The sequence below is a fragment of the Panulirus ornatus genome, chromosome 12 (assembly GCF_036320965.1).
Source record: "Panulirus ornatus isolate Po-2019 chromosome 12, ASM3632096v1, whole genome shotgun sequence".
In the NCBI taxonomy this organism is placed as follows: Eukaryota; Metazoa; Arthropoda; class Malacostraca; order Decapoda; family Palinuridae; genus Panulirus; species Panulirus ornatus.
The window spans coordinates 36,892,363-36,915,771 of NC_092235.1; the positions used below are offsets into that span (position 1 = coordinate 36,892,363).

General features: G+C 42.0%; 1 long non-coding RNA gene across 1 annotated transcript in view; it reads left to right on the forward strand.

Moving 5' to 3' along the window:
• Positions 1 to 23,409, forward strand: part of LOC139752016 (uncharacterized) — a 135,745-nt gene that overhangs the window by 74,532 nt on the left and 37,804 nt on the right. The gene's annotated exons all lie outside the window — the stretch shown is intronic.

Consider the following 23,409-nt stretch of genomic DNA (forward strand, 5'->3'; position numbering starts at 1 on the left):
ATACACACACAGACATATACATATATACATAGTTCATACTGTCCGCCTTTATTCATTCCCATCGCCACCCCGCCACACATGAAATAACAGCTCCCTCCCCCCTCATGTGCACGAGGTAGCGCCAGGAAAAGACAACAAAGGCCACATTCGTTCACACTCAGTCTCTAGCTGTCATGTAATAATGCACCAAAACCACAGCTCCCTTTCCACATCTGGGCCCCACAGAACTTTCCACGGTTTACCCCAGATGCTTCACATGCCCTGGTTCAATCCATTGACAGCACGTTGACCCCAATATACCACATCGTTCCAATTCACTCTATTCCTTGCATGCCTTTCACCCTCCTGCATGTTCAGGCCCCGATCACTCAAAATCTTTTTCACTCCATCCTTCCACCTCCAGTTTGGTCTCCCACTTCTCCTCGTTCCCTCCACCTCTGAGACATATATCCTCTTGGTAAATCTTTCCTCACTCATTCTCTGCATGTGACCAAACCATTTCAAAACACACTCTTCTGCTGTCTCAATCACACTCTTTTTATTACCACACATCTCTCTTACCCTATTATTACTTACCTGATCAAACCACCTCACACCACATCTTGTCCTGAAACATCTCATTTCCAGCACATTCACCCTCCTGCGCACAACTCTATCCATAGCCCACGCCTCGCAACTATATAACATTGTTGGAACACTATTCCTTCGAACATACCCATTTTTGCTTTCCAAGATAATGTTCTTGACTTCCAAACATTCTTCAACGCTCCCAGAACTTTTGCCCCCTCCCCCACCCCATGATTCACTTCTGCTTCCATGGTTCCATCCGCTGCCAAATCTACTCCCAGATATCTAAAACACTTCACTTCCTCCAATTTTTCTCCATTCAAACTTACCTCCCAGTTTACTTGTCCCCCAACTCTACTGTACCTAATAACCTTGCTCTTATTCGCATTTACTCTCAGCCTTCTTCTTTCACACACTTTACCAAACTCAGTCACCAGCTTCTGCAGTTTCTCACATGAATCAGCCACCAGCGCTGTATCATCAGCAAACAACAACTGACTCACTTCCCAAGCTCTCTTATCCACAACAGACTGCATACCTGCCCCTCTTTCCAAAACTCTTGCATTCACCTCCCTAACAACCCCATCCATAAACAAATTAAACAACCATGGAGAGATCACACACCCCTGCCGCAAACCTACATTGACTGAGAACTTTCCTCTCTTCCTACACGTACACATGCCTTACTTCCTCAATAAAAACCTTTCGCTGCTTCTAACAACTTGCCTCCCATGCCATATATTCTTAATACCTTCCACAGAGCATCTCTATCAACTCTATCATATGCCTTCTCCAAGTCCATAAATGCTACATACAAATCCATTTGCTTTTCTAAGCGTTTCTCACACACATTCTTCAAAGCAAACACCTGATCCACACAACCTCTACCACTTCTGAAGCCACACTGCTCTTCCCCAATCTGATGCTCTGTACATGCCTTCACCCCTTCAATCAATACCCTCCCATATAATTTCCCAGGAATACTCAACAAACTTATACCTCTGTAATTTGAGCACTCACTTTCATCCCCTTTGCCTTTGTACAATGGCACTATGCAAGCATTTCGCCAATCCTCAGGTATGTCACCATGAGTCATACATACATTAAATAACCTTACCACTGCAGTATCATCCAAACCCGTTGCCCTGCCAGCTTTCATCTTCTTCAAAGCTTTTACTACTACCTCTTCTCTGTTTACCAAATCATTTTCCCTAACCCTCTCACTTTGCACACCACCTCGACCAAAGCACCCTATATCTGCCTCTCTGTCATCAAACACATTCAACAAACCTTCAAAATACTCACTCCATCTCCTTCTCACATCACCACTACTTGTTATCACCTCCCCATTAGCCCCCTTCACTGAAGTTCCCATTTGTTCCCTTGTCTTACACACTTTGTTTACCTCCTTCCAAAACATCTTTTTATTCTCCCTAAAATTTAATGATAGTCTCTCAACCCAACTCTCATTTGCCCTCTTTTTTACCTCTAGCACCTTTCTCTTACCCTCCTGCCTCTTTCTTTTATACATCTCCCACTCATTTGCATTTTTTCCCTGCAAAAATCGTCCAAATGTCTCTCTCTTCTCTTTCACTAATACTCTTACTACTTCATCCCACCACTCACTACCCTTTCTAATCTGCCCACCTCCCACGCTTCTCATGCCACAAGCATCTTTTGCACAAGCCATCATTGCTTCCTTAAATACATCCCATTCCTCCCCCACTCCCCTTATGTCCTTTGTTTCTCTCCTTTTTCCATTCTGTACTCAGTCTCTCCTGGTACCTCACAACCTCCTCACACGTCTCCTTCCCAAGCTCACTTACTCTCACCACTCTTTTCACCCGAACATTCTCTCTTCTTTTCTGAAAACCTCTACAAGTCTTCACCTTCGCCCCCACAAGATAATGATCAGACATCCCCCCAGTTGCACCTCTCAGCTTATTAACATCCAAAAGTCTCTCGTGCGCCTATCAATTAAAACGTAATCCAATAACACTTTCTGGCCATCTCTCCTACTTACATACGTATACTTATTTATATCTCTCTTTTTAAACCAGGTATTCCCAATCACCAGTTCATTTTCAGCTCATAAATCTACAAGCTCTTCACCATTTCCATTTGCAACCCTGAACACCCCATGCACACCAATTATTCCCTCAACTGCCACATTACTCACCTTTGCATTCGAATCACCCATAACTATAACCTGGTCTCGTGCATCAAAACTACTAACACATTCACTCAGCTGCTCCCAAAACATTTGCCTCTCATGATCTTTCTTCTCATGACCAGGTGCATATGCACCAATAATCACCCATCTCTCTCCATCCACTTTCAGTTTTACCCATATCAATCTAGAGTTTACTTTCTTATACTCAATCACATACTCCCACCACTCCTGTTTCAGGAGTAGTGCTACTCCTTGCCTTGCTCTTGGTATCTCACTAACCCTTGACTTTACTCCCAAGACATTCCAAAACCACTCTTCCCCTTTACCCTTGAACTTCGTTTCACCCAGAGCCAAAACATCCAGGTTCCTTTCCTCAAACATACTACCTTTCTCTCCTTTTTTCTCATCTTGGTTAAATCCACACCCAAATAGACACCCCATTGTGAGCCTTCGAGGAGGATGAGCACTCCCTGCGTGACTCCTTCTTCTGTTTCCTCTTTTAGAAAGTTAAAATACAAGGAGGGGAGGGTTTGCAGTTCCCCGCTCCCATCCCCTTTAGTCGCCTTCTACGACACGTGAGGAATGCGTGGGAAGTATTCTTTCTCCCCTATCCCCACTCCATTTAGTTTCTTATTTTGTTTTGTTAGCTTTCCTTATGCCCAATACATTTGATTTCTCCACTTGAAATTGCATGTCATTACTTTTCTCTTCTGATATGCACTGTTAGAATATCTGACAGCCAAAATGTTTGGGACTAAGAGATTTGTGATATGTGAATGATTTCGTAAAGTAGTTACTATTGTGAACATCTGTTTTTGTAAAGTATATAACATTGGGGTTGTACTTTGTTGGTTAGGAAATTGGCTGACTGACCATAAACAACGCTTAGTGATTAATGGTCTAGCCTCTGAATGATTTGACATAACAAGTGGTGTGCCACAGGGATCATTCTTGGGACTGGTTCTGTTCCTCATTTATATTAATGATATTGATAATGGTTTCACCATAAGATCTCTAAATTTATAGATGATACTAAGTTGGGAAATAGATACAACAGAAACTGAACATCTGTAGCTTTATATTGACATAGACAACTCATGGACTAGGCTAACTAGTGACAGATATATTTTGATATTCTTTTTTTTTTTTTTTTTTTTTTGCTGTCTCCCGCGTTTGCGAGGTAGCGCAAGGAAACAGACAAAAGAAATGGCCCAACCCACCCCCATACACATGTATATACATACGTCCACACACGCAAATATACATACCTACACAGCTTTCCATGGTTTACCCCAGACGCTTCATATGCCCTGATTCAATCCACTGACAGCATGTCAACCCCGGTATACCACATCGCTCCAATTCACTCTATTCCTTGCCCTCCTTTCACCCTCCTGCATGTTCAGGCCCCGATCACACAAAATCTTTTTCACTCCATCTTTCCACCTCCAATTTGGTCTCCCTCTTCTCCTCGTTCCCTCCACCTCCGACACATATATCCTCTTGGTCAATCTTTCCTCACTCATTCTCTCCATGTGCCCAAACCATTTCAAAACACCCTCTTCTGCTCTCTCAACCACGCTCTTTTTATTTCCACACATCTCTCTTACCCTTACGTTACTTACTCGATCAAACCACCTCACACCACACATTGTCCTCAAACATCTCATTTCCAGCACATCCATCCTCCTGCGCACAACTCTATCCATAGCCCACGCCTTGCAACCATACAACATTGTTGGAACCACTATTCCTTCAAACATACCCATTTTTGCTTTCCGAGATAATGTTCTCGACTTCCACACATTCTTCAAGGTTCCCAGAATTTTCGCCCCCTCCCCCACCCTATGATCCACTTCCGCTTCCATGGTTCCATCCGCTGCCAGATCCACTCCCAGATATCTAAAACACTTCACTTCCTCCAGTTTTTCTCCATTCAAACTCACCTCCCAATTGACTTGACCCTCAACCCTACTGTACCTAATAACCTTGCTCTTATTCACATTTACTCTTAACTTTCTTCTTTCACACACTTTACCAAACTCAGTCACCAGCTTCTGCAGTTTCTCACATGAATCAGCCACCAGCGCTGTATCATCAGCGAACAACAACTGACTCACTTCCCAAGCTCTCTCATCCCCAACAGACTTCATACTTGCCCCTCTTTCCAAAACTCTTGCATTTACCTCCCTAACAACCCCATCCATAAACAAATTAAACAACCATGGAGACATACACACCCCTGCCGCAAACCTACATTCACTGAGAACCAATCACTTTCCTCTCTTCCTACACGTACACATGCCTTATATCCTCGATAAAAACTTTTCACTGCTTCTAACAACTTGCCTCCCACACCATATATTCTTAATACCTTCCACAGAGCATCTCTACCAACTCTATCATATGCCTTCTCCAGATCCATAAATGCTACATACAAATCCATTTGCTTTTCTAAGTATTTCTCACATACATTCTTCAAAGCAAACACCTGATCCACACATCCTCTACCACTTCTGAAACCACACTGCTCTTCCCCAATCTGATGCTCTGTACATGCCTTCACCCTCTCAATCAATACCCTCCCATATAATTTACCAGGAATACTCAACAAACTTATACCTCTGTAATTTGAGCACTCTTATCCCCTTTGCCTTTGTACAATGGCACTATGCACGCATTCCGCCAATCCTCAGGCACCTCACCGTGAGTCATACATACATTAAATAACCTTACCAACCTGTCAACAATACAGTCATCCCCTTTTTTAATAAATTCCACTGCAATACCATCCAAACCTGCTGCCTTGCCGGCTTTCATCTTCCGCAAAGCTTTTACTACCTCTTCTCTGTTTACCAAATCATTTTCCCTAACCCTCTCACTTTGCACACCACCTCGACCAAAACACCCTATATCTGCCACTCTATCATCAAACACATTCAACAAACCTTCAAAATACTCACTCCATCTCCTTCTCACATCACCACTACTTGTTATCACCTCCCCATTTGCGCCCTTCACTGAAGTTCCCATTTGCTCCCTTGTCTTACGCACTTTATTTAACTCCTTCCAGAACATCTTTTTATTCTCCCTAAAATTTAATGATACTCTCTCACCCCAACTCTCATTTGCCCTTTTTTTCACCTCTTGCACCTTTCTCTTGACCTCCTGTCTCTTTCTTTTATACGTCTCCCACTCAATTGCATTTTTTCCCTGCAAAAATCGTCCAAATGCCTCTCTCTTCTCTTTCACTAATACTCTTACTTCTTCATCCCACCACTCACTACCCTTTCTAATCAACCCACCTCCCACTCTTCTCATGCCACAAGCATCTTTTGCGCAATCCATCACTGATTCCCTAAATACATCCCATTCCTCCCCCACTCCCCTTACTTCCATTGTTCTCACCTTTTTCCATTCTGTACTCAGTCTCTCCTGGTACTTCCTCACACAAGTCTCCTTCCCAGGCTCACTTACTCTCACCACCCTCTTCACCCCAACATTCACTCTTTTTTCCTGAAAACCCATACAAATCTTCACCTTAGCCTCCACAAGATAATGATCAGACATCCCTCCAGTTGCACCTCTCAGCACATTAACATCCAAAAGTCTTTCTTTCGCGCGTCTGTCTATTAACACGTAATCCAATAACGCTCTCTGGCCATCTCTCCTACTTACATAAGTATACTTATGTATATCTCGCTTTTTAAACCAGGTATTCCCAATCATCAGTCCTTTTTCAGCACATAAATCTACAAGCTCTTCACCATTTCCATTTACAACACTGAACACCCCATGTATACCAATTATTCCCTCAACTGCCACATTACTCACCTTTGCATTCAAATCACCCATCACTATAACCCGGTCTCGTGCATCAAAACCACTAACACACTCATTCAGCTGCTCCCAAAACACTTGCCTCTCATGATCTTTCTTCTCATGCCCAGGTGCATATGCACCAATAATCACCCATCTCTCTCCATCAACTTTCAGTTTTACCCATATTAATCGAGAATTTACTTTCTTACATTCTATCACATACTCCCACAACTCCTGTTTCAGGAGTAGTGCTACTCCTTCCCTTGCTCTTGTCCTCTCACTAACCCCTGACTTTACTCCCAAGACATTCCCAAATCACTCTTCCCCTTCACCCTTGAGCTTCGTTTCACTCAGAGCCAAAACATCCAGGTTCCTTTCCTCAAACATACTACCTATCTCTCCTTTTTTCACATCTTGGTTACATCCACACACATTTAGGCACCCCAATCTGAGCCTTCGAGGAGGATGAGCTCTCCCCGCGTGACTCCTTCTTCTGTTTCCCATTTTAGAAAGTTAAAAAAATACAAGGAGGGGAGGATTTCTGGCCCCCCGTTTGATATTCATAAGTGCAAAATTTTACATATTGGTATTAAAAAGGAAAAGGCAAGCTACAACATGAATTCTATGGAGGTACAAAAGTTCAGTTAGGAAAAGGATGTAGGTGTAATGATCTCTAGTGAAGTAGAGCAAAGCAAGCAATGCACAGAAGCAGCAAAAAAGGCTAACAAAATTCTTGGATTCATTGAAAGGACTTTATGATTTATGTTTTGAGAAATTATCATTACTATATACAGCTCAATAGTGCATTCCAATCTTAAAGATTGTGTTTTGGTTACTATACTTGAAAAATGAAAGTTAGAGTACAAAGAGGGTGTATTGAAATGGTTTGGTCACGTGGAGAGAATGAGTGAGGAAAGATTGACATAGAGGATATATGTGTCAGAGGTGGAGGGAATGAGAAGTGGGCAACCAAGTTGGAGGTGGAAGTGAAAAATATTTTGAGCGATTGGGGCCTGAACATGCAGGAGAGTGAAAGGCGTGGAAGGAATAGAGTGAATTGGAATGATGTGGTATACTGGGGTTGACATGAAAAGTTTTGTGGGGCCTAGAAGTGGAAAGGGAGCTGTGGTTTCAGTGCATTATACATGACAACTAGAGACTGAGTGTGAACGAATATGGCCCTTGTTGTCTTTTCCTAGTGCTACCTCACACGTGTGGAGGGAGGGGGTTGTCATTTCATTTATGGCGGGGTGGCAATGGGAATGAATAAAGGCAGCAAATATGAATTATGTACATGTGTATATATGTATATGTCTTTGTATGTATATATATGTATACGCTCATATACATACGTATAGGTATGTATATGAGCGTGTGTGGACGTGTATGTATATACATGTGCATGTGGGTGGGTTAGGCCATTTTTTCGTCTGTTTCCTTGTGCTACCTCACTAACTTGAGAGACAGTGACAAAGTATGATAAATAGAATACTTGAAAAATGTAACTAGAATGGAGAGAGTACAGAGGTGAGCTACTAAGATGATTCTCAGCCTGAGAAACTAATCGTATGAGAGCCAACCAAATGAATTAAATCTGTTAAGTTTAGAAAAGAGAAGGTTGGGATGCAATCTACCACAGGTATTCAAAATCAGAAAAGACTGATAATCTTGATCAAATGAGTTGCTTAAGAATAGATGCGATTGATTTCAGTTGTAGTAATGGATATAAACTCATATGCAAACATTGTACCTTAAATGAGGTGAAGTGCCTTTTCTTCAATAAGATTGTTAATATATGAAATGAGTCACTGATTAGTGTGGTTGAGAGCTGTACCATATACGTATACATTTAAGCGTAGACTTAATAAATATTTTGCTTTAAATCCATGACTAACGTAATTTGCACATCCTTAGCTATACAGTGAGTTTACTGATCTTCTGTTTGCTGATCTTCAGTTCTTTTCCACTCTCACACTAGAGAATTTGGTATGTGTGACCATCTTAGTATTTTCTGGACATACTATTAATTTTTGATACTTGTGTTGGGTTAGAACTTACTGGAGAATTTATACATGACAGCTAGAGACTGAGTGTGAACGAATGTGGCCTTTTTGTTGTCTTTTCGGGGGTTTTCATTTCATGTGTGGTGGGGTGGCAACGGGAATGAATGACAGACAGTATGAATTATGTACATGTGTACATATGTATATGTCTGTGTTTTTGTATATATGTATACGTTGAGATGTATAGGTATGTTCATGTGCATGTGTGGACGTGTATGTATATGCATGTGTATGTGGTTGGGTTGGGCTATTCTTTCATCTGTTTCCTTGCGCTACCTCACTAACGCAGGAGACAGCGACAAAGTATAATAAAAAAAATAGAAAATAGAAAAAATGCAATCTTCTGTATCATTTACTGAGTATAAGTTGAATGTAACAAAAGTAATTACACAGCATCCAAGTGTTTGTATGTTATGCTTTTTCCCAAGCATTTTCATAATGACAGCTTGAGAATGGATGTGAGAGAATGTGGCCTTTCTTTATCTGCTCCTGGTGCTACTTTGCTAAAGTGGGAATTGTCAATGAAGTATGAATGAGAGTGAATTAATTTTCAGTTTTCTTATGTAGATTTTTTTTTTTTATACTATTCGCCATTTCCCACGTTAGCAAGGTAGCGTTAAGAACAGAGGACTGAGCCTTTGAGGGAATATCCTCACTTGGCCTCCTCCTCTGTTCCTTCATTAGGAAAACTAAAAACGGGAGGGAAGGATTTCCAGCCCCCCGCTCCCTTCCCTTTTAGTCGCCTTCTACGAACGCAGGGAATACGTGGGAAGTATTCTTTCTCCCCTATCCCCAGGGATAATGTAGATTTTTATTAGTTCAAAAGTTATTAACAACCTACATATAAGAATTGTGTAGAAAATTATGTATACAAAAATATAGTATACCATATAATTTACTGAGAGTAATTTGAATATTGCGATAGGTGCTAGATTCTCCATCTCATTTGTTTCTGTCTCATTAGCTCTTCCATTATTGTATTGTACCACCCATTTTTGCCATTATTTTTGTAGATACCTAAATACTTTGTTGAGGGTGTGTTAAAATGGGATGGACATATGGAAAGAATGAGAGAGAGAGGTTAACAAAATGATATATAGTGGAGGGAAAAAGGAGAAGGGTAGATCAAATAGGAGATGTAAGGAGTCATTGAAAATAACTTTTCGTGCTAATGGGCCTGAACATGCAGGAGGGTGAAAGGTATGCTTAGGATAGAGTGAAATGGAATGATGTGGTGTGCAGGGTGGAATATGCTCTCACTGGACTGAGCCAGTTTATGTGAATCAGACGTGGTAAACCAGAGATAGGTCTGTAGGATATAGTTGTTGATATAGGAGTGTGGTTTTGGTGAATTATACATGACAGCTATTGGATGGATGTTAGTGAATGAGACCTTTCCATCGACTGTTCTTGGCACTACCTTGCTAAAGTGGGAAATGGTAAACAAGTATGAAGAAAATCTAAATTATTATTAGTTCTCAGGTTTGGATGGTACCACTGTGGAATTTATTAAAAAAGGGGGTGACTGTGTTGTTGACTGGTTGTTGAGGATATTCAATGTATGTATGGTTCATGGTGAAGTGCATGAGGATTGGTGGAATGAATGCATAATGCCATTGTACAAAGGAAAAGGGATAAAGGTGAGTGTTCAAATTACAGAGGTTTAAGTTTGTTGAGTATTCCTAGGAAATGATATGGGAGGGTATTGATTGAGAGGGTGAAGGTATATACAGAGCATCAGACTGGGGAAGAGCAGTGTGGTTTCAGAAGTGGTAGAGGATGTGTGGATCATGCGTTTGCTTTGAAGAATGGATGTGAGAAATACTTAGAAAAACAAATGGATTTGTATGTAGCATATATGGATCTGGAGAAGGCATATGATAGAGTTGATAGAGATGCTCTGTGGCAGGTATTAAGAGTATATGGTGTGGGAGGCAAGTTGCTGGAAGTAGCATAAGTTTTTTATTGAGGATGTAAGGCATATGTACAAGTAGGAAGAGAGGAAAGTGATTGATTCCCAGTGAATGTCAGTTTGCGGCAGGAGTGTGTGATGTCTCCATGGTTCTTTATTTTGTTTATGGATGGTGTTGTTAGGGAGGTAAATGCAAGAGTTTTGGAAAGAGGGGCAAGTATGCAGTCTGTTGTGGGTGAGAGCTTGGAAGTGAGTCAGTTGTTGTTCGCTGATGATAGAGCACTGGTGGCTGATTCATGTGAGAAACTGCAGAAGCTGGTGACTGAGTTTGGTAAATTGTGTGAAAGAAGAAAGCTGAGAGTAAATGTGAATAAGAGCAAGGTTATTAGGTACAGTAGGTAAGTTTGAATGGAAAAAAACTGGAGGAAGTGAAGTGTTTTAGATATGTGGGAGTGGATTTGGCAGCGGATGGAACCATAGAAGCGGAAGTGAATCATAGGGTGGAGGAGGGGGTGAAAGTTCTGGGAGCGTTGAAGAATGTGTGGAAGTCGAGAACATTATCTTGGAAAGCAAAAATGGGTACAGTTGAAGGAAGAGTGGTTTGTGTTATATGGTTGCGAGGCGTGGGATATAGATAGAGTTGTGCGGAGGAGGGTGGATGTGCTGGAAATGAGATGTTTGAAGACAATATGTGGTGTGAAGTGGTTTGCTCGAGTAAGTAATGAAAGGGTAAGATAGATGTGTGCTAATAAAAAGAGTGTGGGTGAGAGAGTAGAAGAGGGTGTTTTGAAATGGTTTGGTCAAATAGAGAGAATGAGTGAAAAAAGATTGACAAAGAGGATATATGTGTTAGAGGTGGAGGGAATGAGAAGTGGGAGACCAAATTGGAGGTGGAAAGATAGAGTGAAAAAGATTTTGAGTGATCGGGGCCTGAACATGCAGGAGGGTGAGAGGCGTGCAAGGAATAGAATGAATTGGAACGATGTGGTATACTGGGGTCGACGTGCTGTCAATGGATTGAACCAGGGCATGTGAAGCATCTGGGGTAAACCATGGAAAGTTTTGTGGGGCCTGGATGTGGAAAGGGAGCTGTGGTTTCAGTGCATTATACATGACAGCTAGTGACTGAGTGTTATCGAATGTGGCCTTTGTTTTCTTTTCTTAGCGCTGTCTTGTGCTATATATATATATATATATATATATATATATATATATATATATATATATATATATAGAGCGGGGGCTGGAAATCCTCCCCCTCTATTTTTTTTTTTTTTTTTTTTTTCCCAAAAGAAGGAGCAGAAAATGGGGCCAGGTGAGGATATTCCCTCAAAGGCCCAGTCCTCTGTTCTTAACGCTACCTCGCTAATGCGGGAAATGGCGAATAGTTTGAAAGAAAGATATATATATATATATATAGAAGTGGTAGAGGTTGTGTGGATCAGGTGTTTGCTTTGAAAAATGTATGTGAGAAATACTTAGAAAAGCAAATGGATTTGTATGTAGCATTTATGGATCTGGAGAAGGCATATGATAGAGTTGATAGAGATGCTCTGTGGAAGGTATTAAGAATATATGGTGTGGGAGGCAAGTTGTTAGAAGCAGTGAAAAGTTTTTATCGAGGATGTAAGGCATGTGTACGTGTAGGAAGAGAGGAAAGTGATTGGTTCTCAGTGAATGTAGGTTTGTGGCAGGGGTGTGTGATGTCTCCATGGTTGTTTAATTTGTTTATGGATGGGGTTGTAAGGGAGGTAAATGCAAGAGTCCTGGAAAGAGGGGCAAGTATGAAGTCTGTTGGGGATGAGAGAGCTTGGGAAGTGAGTCAGTTGTTGTTCGCTGATGATACAGCACTGGTGGCTGATTCATGTGAGAAACTGCAGAAGCTGGTGACTGAGTTTGGTAAAGTGTGTGGAAGAAGAAAGTTGAGAGTAAATGTGAATAAGAGCAAGGTTATTAGGTACAGTAGGGGTGAGGGTCAAGTCAATTGGGAGGTGAGTTTGAATGGAGAAAAACTGGAGGAAGTGAAGTGTTTTAGATATCTGGGAGTGGATCTGTCAGCGGATGGAACCATGGAAGCGGAAGTGGATCATAGGGTGGGGGAGGGGGCGAAAATTTTGGGAGCCTTGAAAAATGTGTGGAAGTCGAGAACATTATCTCGGAAAGCAAAAATGGGTATGTTTGAGGGAATAGTGGTTCCAACAATGTTGTATGGTTGCGAGGCGTGGGCTATGGATAGAGATGTGCGCAGGAGGATGGATGTGCTGGAAATGAGATGTTTGAGGACAATGTGTGGTGTGAGGTGGTTTGATCGAGTAAGTAACGTAAGGGTAAGAGAGATGTGTGGAAATAAAAAGAGCGTGGTTGAGAGAGCAGAAGAGGGTGTTTTGAAATGGTTTGGGCACATGGAGAGAATGAGTGAGGAAAGATTGACCAAGAGGATATATGTGTCGGAGGTGGAGGGAACGAGGAGAAGAGGGAGACCAAATTGAAGGTGGAAAGATGGAGTGAAAAAGATTTTGTGTGATCGGGGCCTGAACATGCAGGAGGGTGAAAGGAGGGCAAGAAATAGAGTGAATTGGAGTCATGTGGTATACAGGGGTTGACGTGCTGTCAGTGGATTGAAGCAAGGCATGTGAAGCGTCTGGGGTAAACCATGGAAAGCTGTGTAGGTATGTATATTTGCGTGTGTGGACGTGTGTATGTACATGTGTATGGGGGGGGGGTTGGGCCATTTCTTTCGTCTGTTTCCTTGCGCTACCTCGCAAACGCGGGAGACAGCGACAAAGTATAAAAAAAAAAAAAAAAAAATATATATATATATATATATAAATATATATAGATATATATATATATATATATATATTATATTATTTATTCATTTTATTATACTTTGTCGCTGTCTCCCACGTTTGTGAGGTAGCGCAAGGAAACAGACGAAAGAAATGGCCCAACCCCCCCCCCCCATACACATGTATATACATACGTCCACACACGCAAATATACATACCTACACAGCTATCCATGGTTTACCCCAGACGCTTCACATGCCCCGATTCAATCCACTGACAGCACGTCAACCCCGGTATACCACATCGCTCCAATTCACTATATTCCTTGCCCTCCTTTCACCCTCCTGCATGTTCAGGCCCCGATCACACAAATCCTTTTCACTCCATCCTTCCACCTCCAATTTGGTCTCCCTCTTCTCCTTGTTCCCTCCACCTCCGACACATATATCTTCTTGGTCAATCTCTCCTCACTCATCCTCTCCATGTGCCCAAACCACTTCAAAACACCCTCTTCTGCTCTCTCAACCACGCTCTTTTTATTTCTACACATCTCTCTTACCCTTACGTTACTCACTCGATCAAACCACCTCACACCACACATTGTCCTCAAACATCTCATTTCCAGCACATCCATCCTCCTGCGCACAACTCTATCCATAGCCCACGCCTCGCAACCATACAACATTGTTGGAACCACTATTCCTTCAAACATACCCATTTTTGCTTTCCAAGATAATGTTCTCGACTTCCACACATTCTTCAAGGCCCCCAGGATTTTTGCCCCCTCCCCCACCCTATGATCCACTTCCGCTTCCATGGTTCCATCCGCTGCCAGATCCACTCCCAGATATCTAAAACACCTCACTTCCTCCAGTTTTTCTCCATTCAAACTCACCTCCCAATTGACTTGAACCTCAACACTACTGTACCTAATAACCTTGCTCTTATTCACATTTACTCTTAACTTTCTTCTTCCACACACTTTTCCAAACTCAGTCACCAGCTTCTGCAGTTTCTCACATGAATCAGCCACCAGCGCTGTATCATCAGCGAACAACAACTGACTCACTTCCCAAGCTCTCTTATCCCCAACAGACTTCATACTTGCCCCTCTTTCCAAAACTCTTGCATTTACCTCCCTAACAACCCCATCCATAAACAAATTAAACAACCATGGAGACATCACACACCCCTGCCGCAAACCTACATTCACTGAGAACCAATCACTTTCCTCTCTTCCTACACGTACACATGCCTTACATCCTCGATAAAAACTTTTCACTGCTTCTAACAACTTTCCTCCCACACCATATATTCTTAATACCTTCCACAGAGCATCTCTATCAACTCTATCATATGCCTTCTCCAGATCCATAAATGCTACATACAAATCCATTTGCTTTTCTAAGTATAAGGTTATTTAATGTATGTATGACTCATGGTGAGGTGCCTGAGGATTGGCGGAATGCGTGCATAGTGCCATTGTACAAAGGCAAAGGGGATAAGAGTGAGTACTCAAATTACAGAGGTATAAGTTTGTTGAGTATTCCTGGTAAATTATATGGGAGGGTATTGATTGAGAGGGTGAAGGCATGTACAGAGCATCAGATTGGGGAAGAGTAGTGTGGTTTCAGAAGTGGTAGAGGATGTGTGGATCAGGTGTTTGCTTTGAAGAATGTATGTGAGAAATACTTAGAAAAGCAAATGGATTTGTATGTAGGATTTGTATATATATATATATATATATATATATATATATATATATATATATATATATATATATATATATATATATATATTTTTTGCTTTGTTGCTGTCTCCCGCATTTGCGAGGTAGCGCAAGGAAACAGATGAAAGAAATGGCCCAACCCACCCCCATACACATGTATATACATACGTCCACACACGCAAATATACATACCTACACAGCTTTCCATGGTTTACCCCAGACGCTTCACATGCCCTGATTCAATCCACTGATAGCACGTCAACCCCGGTATACCACATTGATCCAATTCACTCTATTCCTTGCCCTCCTTTCCCCCTCCTGCGTGTTCAGGCCCCGATCACACAAAATCTTTTTCACTCCATCTTTCCACCTCCAATTTGGTCTCCCACTTCTCGTTCCCTCCACCTCCGACACATATATCCTCTTGGTTAATCTTTCCTCACTCATTCTCTCCATGTGCCCAAACCATTTCAAAACACCCTCTTCTGCTCTCTCAACCACGCTCTTTTTATTTCCACACATCTCTATTACCCTTACGTTACTTACTCGATCAAACCACCTCACACCACACATTGTCCTCAAACATCTCATTTCCAGCACATCCATCCTCCTGCGCACAACTCTATCCATAGCCCACGCCTCGCAACCATACAACGTTGTTGGAACCACTATTCCTTCAAACATACCCATTTTTGCTTTCCGAGATAATGTTCTCGACTTCCACACATTCTTCAAGGCTCCCAGGATTTTCGCCCACTCCCCCACCCTATGATCCACTTTCGCTTCCACGGTTCCATCCGCTGCCAGATCCACTCCCAGATATCTAAAACACTTCACTTTCTCCAGTTTTTCTCCATTCAAACTTACCTCCCAATTGACTTGACCCTCAACCCTACTGTACCTAATAACCTTGCTCTTATTCACATTTACTCTTAACTTTCTTCTTTCACACACTTTACCAAACTCAGTCACCAGCTTCTGCAGTTTCTTACATGAATCAGCCATCAGCGCTGTATCATCAGCGAACAACAACTGACTCACTTCCCAAGCTCTCTCATCCCCAACAGACTTCATACTTGTCCCTCTTTCCAAAACTCTTGCATTCACCTCCCTAACAACCCCATCCATAAACAAATTTAACAACCATGGAGACATCACACACCCCTGCCGCAAACCTACATTCACTGAGAACCAATCACTTTCCTCTCTTCCTACACGTACACATGCCTTACATCCTCGATAAAAACTTTTCACTGCTTCTAACAACTTGCCTCCCACACCATATATATATATATATATATATATATATATATATATATATATATATATATATATATATTTTTTTTTTTATACTTTGTCGCTGTCTCCCGCGTTTGCGAGGTATTGCAAGGAAACAGATGAAAGAAATGGCCCAACCCCCCCATACACATGTATATACATACGTCCACACACGCAAATATACATACCTACACAGCTTTCCATGGTTTACCCCAGACGTTTCACATGCCTTGATTCAATCCACTGACAGCACGTCAACCCCGGTATACCACATCGCTCCAATTCACTCTATTCCTTGCCCTCCTTTCACCCTCCTGCATGTTCAGGCCCCGATCACACAAAATCTTTTTCACTCCATCTTGCCACCTCCAATTTGGTCTCCCTCTTCTCCTTGCTCCCTACACCTCCGACACATATATCCTCTTGGTCAATTTTTCCTCACTCATCCTCTCCATGTGCCCAAACCACTTCAAAACACCCTCTTCTGCTCTCTCAACCACGCTCTTTTTATTTCCACACATCTCTCTTACCCTTACGTTACTCACTCGATCAAACCACCTCACACCACACATTGTCCTCAAACATCTCATTTCCAGCACATCCATCCTCCTGCGCACAACTCTATCCATAGCCCATGCCTCGCAACCATACAACATTGTTGGAACCACTATTCCTTCAAACATACCCATTTTTGCTTTCTGAGATAATGTTCTCGACTTCCACACGTTCTTCAAGGCCCCCAGGATTTTCGCCCCCTCCCCCACCCTATGAACCACTTCCACTTCCATGGTTCCATCCGCTGCCAGATCCACTCCCAGATATCTAAAACACTTCACTTCCTCCAGTTTTTCTCCATTCAAACTCACCTCCCAATTGACTTGACTCTCAACCCTACTGTACCTAATAACCTTGCTCTTATTCACATTTACTCTTAACTTTCTTCTTCCACACACTTTACCAAACTCAGTCACCAGCTTCTGCAGTTTATCACATGAATCAGCCACCAGCGCTGTATCATCAGCGAACAACAACTGACTCACTTCCCAAGCTCTCTCATCCCCAACAGACTTCATACTTGCCCCTCTTTCCAAAACTCTTGCATTCACCCCCCTAACAACCCCATCCATAAACAAATTTAACAACCATGGAGACATCACACACCCCTGCCGCAAACCTACATTCACTGAGAACCAATCACTTTCCTCTCTTCCTACACGTACACATGCCTTACATCCTCGATAAAAACTTTTCACTGCTTCTAACAACTTGCCTCCCACACCATATATTCTTAATACCTTCCACAGAGCATCTCTATCAACTCTATCATATGCCTTCTCCAGATCCATAAATGCTACATAGAAATCCATTTGCTTTTCTAAGTATTTCTCACATACATTCTTCAAAGCAAACACCTGATCCACACATACTCTACCACTTCTGAAACCACACTGCTCTTCCCCAATCTGATGCTCTGTACATGCCTTCACCCTCTCAATCAATACCCTCCCATATAATTTACCAGGAATACTGAACAAACTTATACCTCTGAAATTTGAGCACTCACTCTTATCCCCTTTGCCTTTGTACAATGGCACTATGTATATATATATATATATATATATATATATATATATATATATATATATATATATATATACATATATATATATATATATATATATATATATATATATATATATATATATATATATTTTTTTTTTTTTTCTTTTTTTTTTGCTTTGTCGCTGTCTCCCGCGTTTGCGAGGTAGCGCAAGGAAACAGACGAAAGAAATGGCCCAACCCACCCCCATACACATGTATATACATACGTCCACACACACAAATATACATACCTACACAGCTTTCCATGGTTTACCCCAGACGCTTCACATGCCCCGATTCAATCCACTGACAGCACGTCAACCCCGGTATACCACATCGCTCCAATTCACTCTATTCCTTGCCCTCCTTTCACCCTCCTGCAAGTTCAGGCCCCGATCACACAAAATCTTTTTCACTCCATCTTTCCACCTCCAATTTGGTCTCCCTCTTCTCCTCGTTCCCTCCACCTCCGACACATATATCCTCTTGGTCAATCTTTCCTCACTCATTCTCTCCATGTGCCCAAACCATTTCAAAACACCCTCTTCTGCTCTCTCAACCACGCTCTTTTTATTTCCACACATCTCTCTTACCCTTACGTTACTTACTCGATCAGACCACCTCACACCACACATTGTCCTCAAACATCTCATTTCCAGCAAATCCATTCTCCTGCGCACAACTCTATCCATAGCCCACGCCTCGCAACCATACAACATTGTTGGAACCACTATTCCTTCAAACATACCCATTTTTGCTTTCCGAGATAATGTTCTCGACTTCCACACATTCTTCAAGGCTCCCAGAATTTTCGCCCCCTCCCCCACCCTATGATCCACTTCCGCTTCCATGGTTCCATCCGTTGCCAGATCCACTCCCAGATATCTAAAACACTTCACTTCCTCCAGTTTTTCTCCATTCAAACTTACCTCCCAATTGACTTGACCCTCAACCCTACTGTACCTAATAACCTTGCTCTTATTCACATTTACTCTTAACTTTCTTCTTTCACACACTTTACCAAACTCAGTCACCAGCTTCTGCAGTTTCTGACATGAATCAGCCACCAGCGCTGTATCATCAGCGAACAACAACTGACTCACTTCCCAAGCTCTCTCATCCCCAACAGACTTCATACTTGCCCCTCTTTCCAAAACTCTTGCATTCACCTCCCTAACAACCCCATCCATAAACAAATTAAACAACCATGGAGACATCACACACCCCTGCCGCAAACCTACATTCACTGAGAACCAATCACTTTCCTCTCTTCCTACACGTACACATGCCTTACATCCTCGATAAAATCTTTTCACTGCTTCTAACAACTTGCCTCCCACACCATATATTCTTAATACCTTCCACAGAGCATCTCTATCAACTCTATCATATGCCTTCTCCAGATCCATAAATGCTACATACAAATCCATTTGCTTTTCTAAGTATTTCTCACATACATTCTTCAAAGCAAACACCTGATCCACACATCCTCTACCACTTCTGAAACCACACTGCTCTTCCCCAATCTGATGCTCTGTACATGCCTTCACCCTCTCAATCAATACCCTCCCATATAATTTACCAGGAATACTCAACAAACTTATACCTCTGTAATTTGAGCACTCACTCTTATCCCCTTTGTACAATGGCACTATGCACGCATTCCGCCAATCCTCAGGCACCTCTCCGTGAGTCATACATACATTAAATAACCTTATCAACCAGTCAACAATACAGTCACCCCCTTTTTTAATAAATTTCACTTCAATACCATCCAAACCTGCTGCCTTGCCGGCTTTCATCTTCCGCAAAGCTTTTACTACCTCTTCTCCATTTACCAAATCATTTTCCCTAACCCTCTCACTTTGCACACCACCTCGACCAAAACACCCTATATCTGCCACTCTATCATCAAACACATTCAACAAACCTTCAAAATACTCACTCCATCTCCTTCTCACATCACCACCACTTGTTATCACCTCCCCATTTGCGCCCTTCACTGAAGTTCCCTTTTGCTCCCTTGTCTTACGCACTTTATTTACCTCCTTCCAGAACATCTTTTTATTCTCCCTAAAATTTAATGATACTCTCTCACCCCAACTCTCATTTGCCCTTTTTTTTCACTTCTTGCACCTTTCTCTTGACCTCCTGTCTCTTTCTTTTATACGTCTCCCACTCAAGTGCATTTTTTCCCTGCAAAAATCGTCCAAATGCCTCTCTCTTCTCTTTCACTAATACTCTTACTTCTTCATCCCACCACTCACTACCCTTTCTAATTAACCCACCTCCCACTCTTCTCATGCCACAAGCATCTTTTGCGCAATCCATCACTGACTCCCTAAATACATCCCATTCCTCCCTCACTCCCCTTACTTCCATTGTTCTCACCTTTTTCCATTCTGTACTCAGTCTCTCCTGGTACTTCCTCACACAAGTCTCCTTCCCAAGCTCACTTACTCTCACCACCCTCTTCACCCCAACATTCACTCTATTTTTCCTCGCGTGTCGTAGAAAGCGACTAGAGGGGACGGGAGCGGGGGACCAGAAATCCTCCCCTCGTTGTATAAAAGATGTATAAAAGAAAGAGACAGGAGGTCAAGAGAAAGGTGCAAGAGGTGAAAAAGAGGGCAAATGAGAGTTGGGGTGAGAGAGTATCATTAAATTTTAGAGAGAATGAAAAGATGTTCTGGAAGGAGATAAATAAAGTACATAAGACAAGGGAGCAAATGGGAACTTCAGTGAAGGGCGCAAATGGGGAGGTGATAACAAGAAGTGGTGATGTGAGAAGGAGATGGAGTAAGTATTTTCAAGGTTTGTTGAATGTGTTTGATGATAGAGTGGCAGATATAGGGTGTTTTGGTCGAGGTGGTGTGCAAAGTGAGAGGGTTAGGGAAAATGATTTGGTAAACAGAGAAGAGGTAGTAAAAGCTTTGCGGAAGATGAAAGCCGGCAAGGCAGCAGGTTTGGATGGTATTGCAGTGGAATTTATTAAAAAAGGGGGTGACTGTATCATTGACTGGTTGGTAAGGTTATCTAATGTATGTATGACTCATGGTGAGGTACCTGAGGATTGGCGGAATGCGTGCATAGTGCCATTGTACAAAGGCAAAGGGGATAAGAGTGAGTACTCAAATTACAGAGGTATAAGTTTGTTCAGTATTCCTGGTAGAATATATGGGAGGGTATTGATTGAGAGGGTGAAGGCATGTACAGAGCATCAGACTGGGGAAGAGCAGTGTGGTTTCAGAAGTGGTAGAGGATGTGTGGATCAGGTGTTTGCTTTGAAGAATGTATGTGAGAAATACTTAGAAAAGCAAATGGATTTGTATGTAGCATTTATGGATCTGGAGAAGGCATATGATAGAGTTGATAGAGATGCTCTGTGGAAGTTATTAAGAATATATGGCGCGGGAGGCAAGTTGTTAGAAGCAGTGAAAAGTTTTTATCGAGGATGTAAGGCATGTGTACGTGTAGGAAGAGAGGAAAGTGATTGGTTCTCAGTGAATGTAGGTTTGCGGCAGGGGTGTGTGATGTCTCCATGGTTGTTTAATTTGTTTATGGATGGGGTTGTTAGGGAGGTGAATGCAAGAGTTTTGGAAAGAGGGGCAAGTATGAAGTCTGTTGTGGATGAGAGAGCTTGGGAAGTGAGTCAGTTGTTGTTCGCTGATGATACAGCGCTGGTGGCTGATTCATGTCAGAAACTGCAGAAGCTGGTGACTGAGTTTGGTAAAGTGTGTGAAAGAAGAAAGTTAAGAGTAAATGTGAATAAGAGCAAGGTTATTAGGTACAGTCGGGTTGAGGGTCAAGTCAATTGGGAGGTAAGTTTAAATGGAGAAAAACTGGAGGAAATAAAGTGTTTTAGATATCTGGGAGTGGATCTGGCAGCGGATGGAACCATGGAAGCGGAAGTGGATCATATGGTGGGGGAGGGGGCGAAAATCCTGGGAGCCTTGAAGAATGTGTGGAAGTCGAGAACATTATCTCGAAAGCAAAAATGGGTATGTTTGAAGGAATAGTGGTTCCAACAATGTTGTATGGTTGCGAGGCGTGGGCTATGGATAGAGTTGTGCGCAGGAGGATGGATGTGCTGGAAATGAGATGTTTGAGGACAATGTGTGGTGTGAGGTGGTTTGATCGCGTAAGTAACATAAGGGTAAGAGAGATGTGTGGAAATAAAAAGAGCGTGGTTGAGAGAGCACAAGAGGGTGTTTTGAAATGGTTTGGGCACATGGAGAGAATGAGTGAGGAAAGATTGTCCAAGAGGATATATGTGTCGGAGGTGGAGGGAACGAGGAGAAGTGGGAGACCAAATTGGAGGTGGAAAGATGGAGTGAAAAAGATTTTGTGTGATCGGGGCCTGAACATGCAGGAGGGTGAAAGGAGGGCAAGGAATAGAGTGAATTGGATCGATGTGGTATACCGGGGTTGACATGCTGTCAGTGGATTGATTCAGGGCATGTGAAGCGTCTGGGGTAAACCATGGAAAGCTGTGTAGGTATGTATATTTGCGTGTGTGGACGTATGTATATACATGTGTATGGGGGTGGGTTGGGCCATTTCTTTTGTCTGTTTCCTTGTGCTACCTCGCAAACGTGGGAGACAGCGACAAAGCAAAAAAAAAAAATTTATATATATATATATATATATATATATATATATATATATATATATATTTATATATATATATATATATATATATATATATATATATATATATATATATATATATATATATATATATATCTTCACCTTAGCCTCCACAAGATAATGATCAGACATCCCTCCAGTTGCACCTCTCAGCACATTAACATCCAAAAGTCTCTCTTTCGCACGCCTGTCAATTAACACGTAATCCAATAGCGCTCTCTGGCCATCTCTCCTGCTTACATACGTATACTTATGTATATCTCGCTTTTTAAACCAGGTATTCCCAATCATCAGTCCTTTTTCAGCACATAAATCTACAAGCTCTTCACCATTTCCATTTACAACACTGAACACCCCATGTATACCAATTATTCCCTCAACTGCCACATTACTCACCTTTGCATTCAAATCACCCATCACTATAACCCGGTCTCGTGCATCAAAACCACTAACACACTCATTCAGCTGCTCCCAAAACACTTGCCTCTCATGATCTTTCTTCTCATGCCCAGGTGCATATGCACCAATAATCACCCATCTCTCTCCATCAACTTTCAGTTTTACCCATATTAATCGAGAATTTACTTTCTTACATTCTATCACGTACTCCCACAACTCCTGTTTCAGGAGTACTGCTACTCCTTCCCTTGCTCTTGTCCTCTCACTAACCCCTGACTTTACTCCCAAGACATTCCCAAACCACTCTTCCCCTTCACCCTTGAGCTTCGTTTCACTCAGAGCCAAAACATCCAGGTTCCTTTCCTCAAACATACTACCTACTCTCCTTTTGTCACATCTTGGTTACATCCACACACATTTAGACA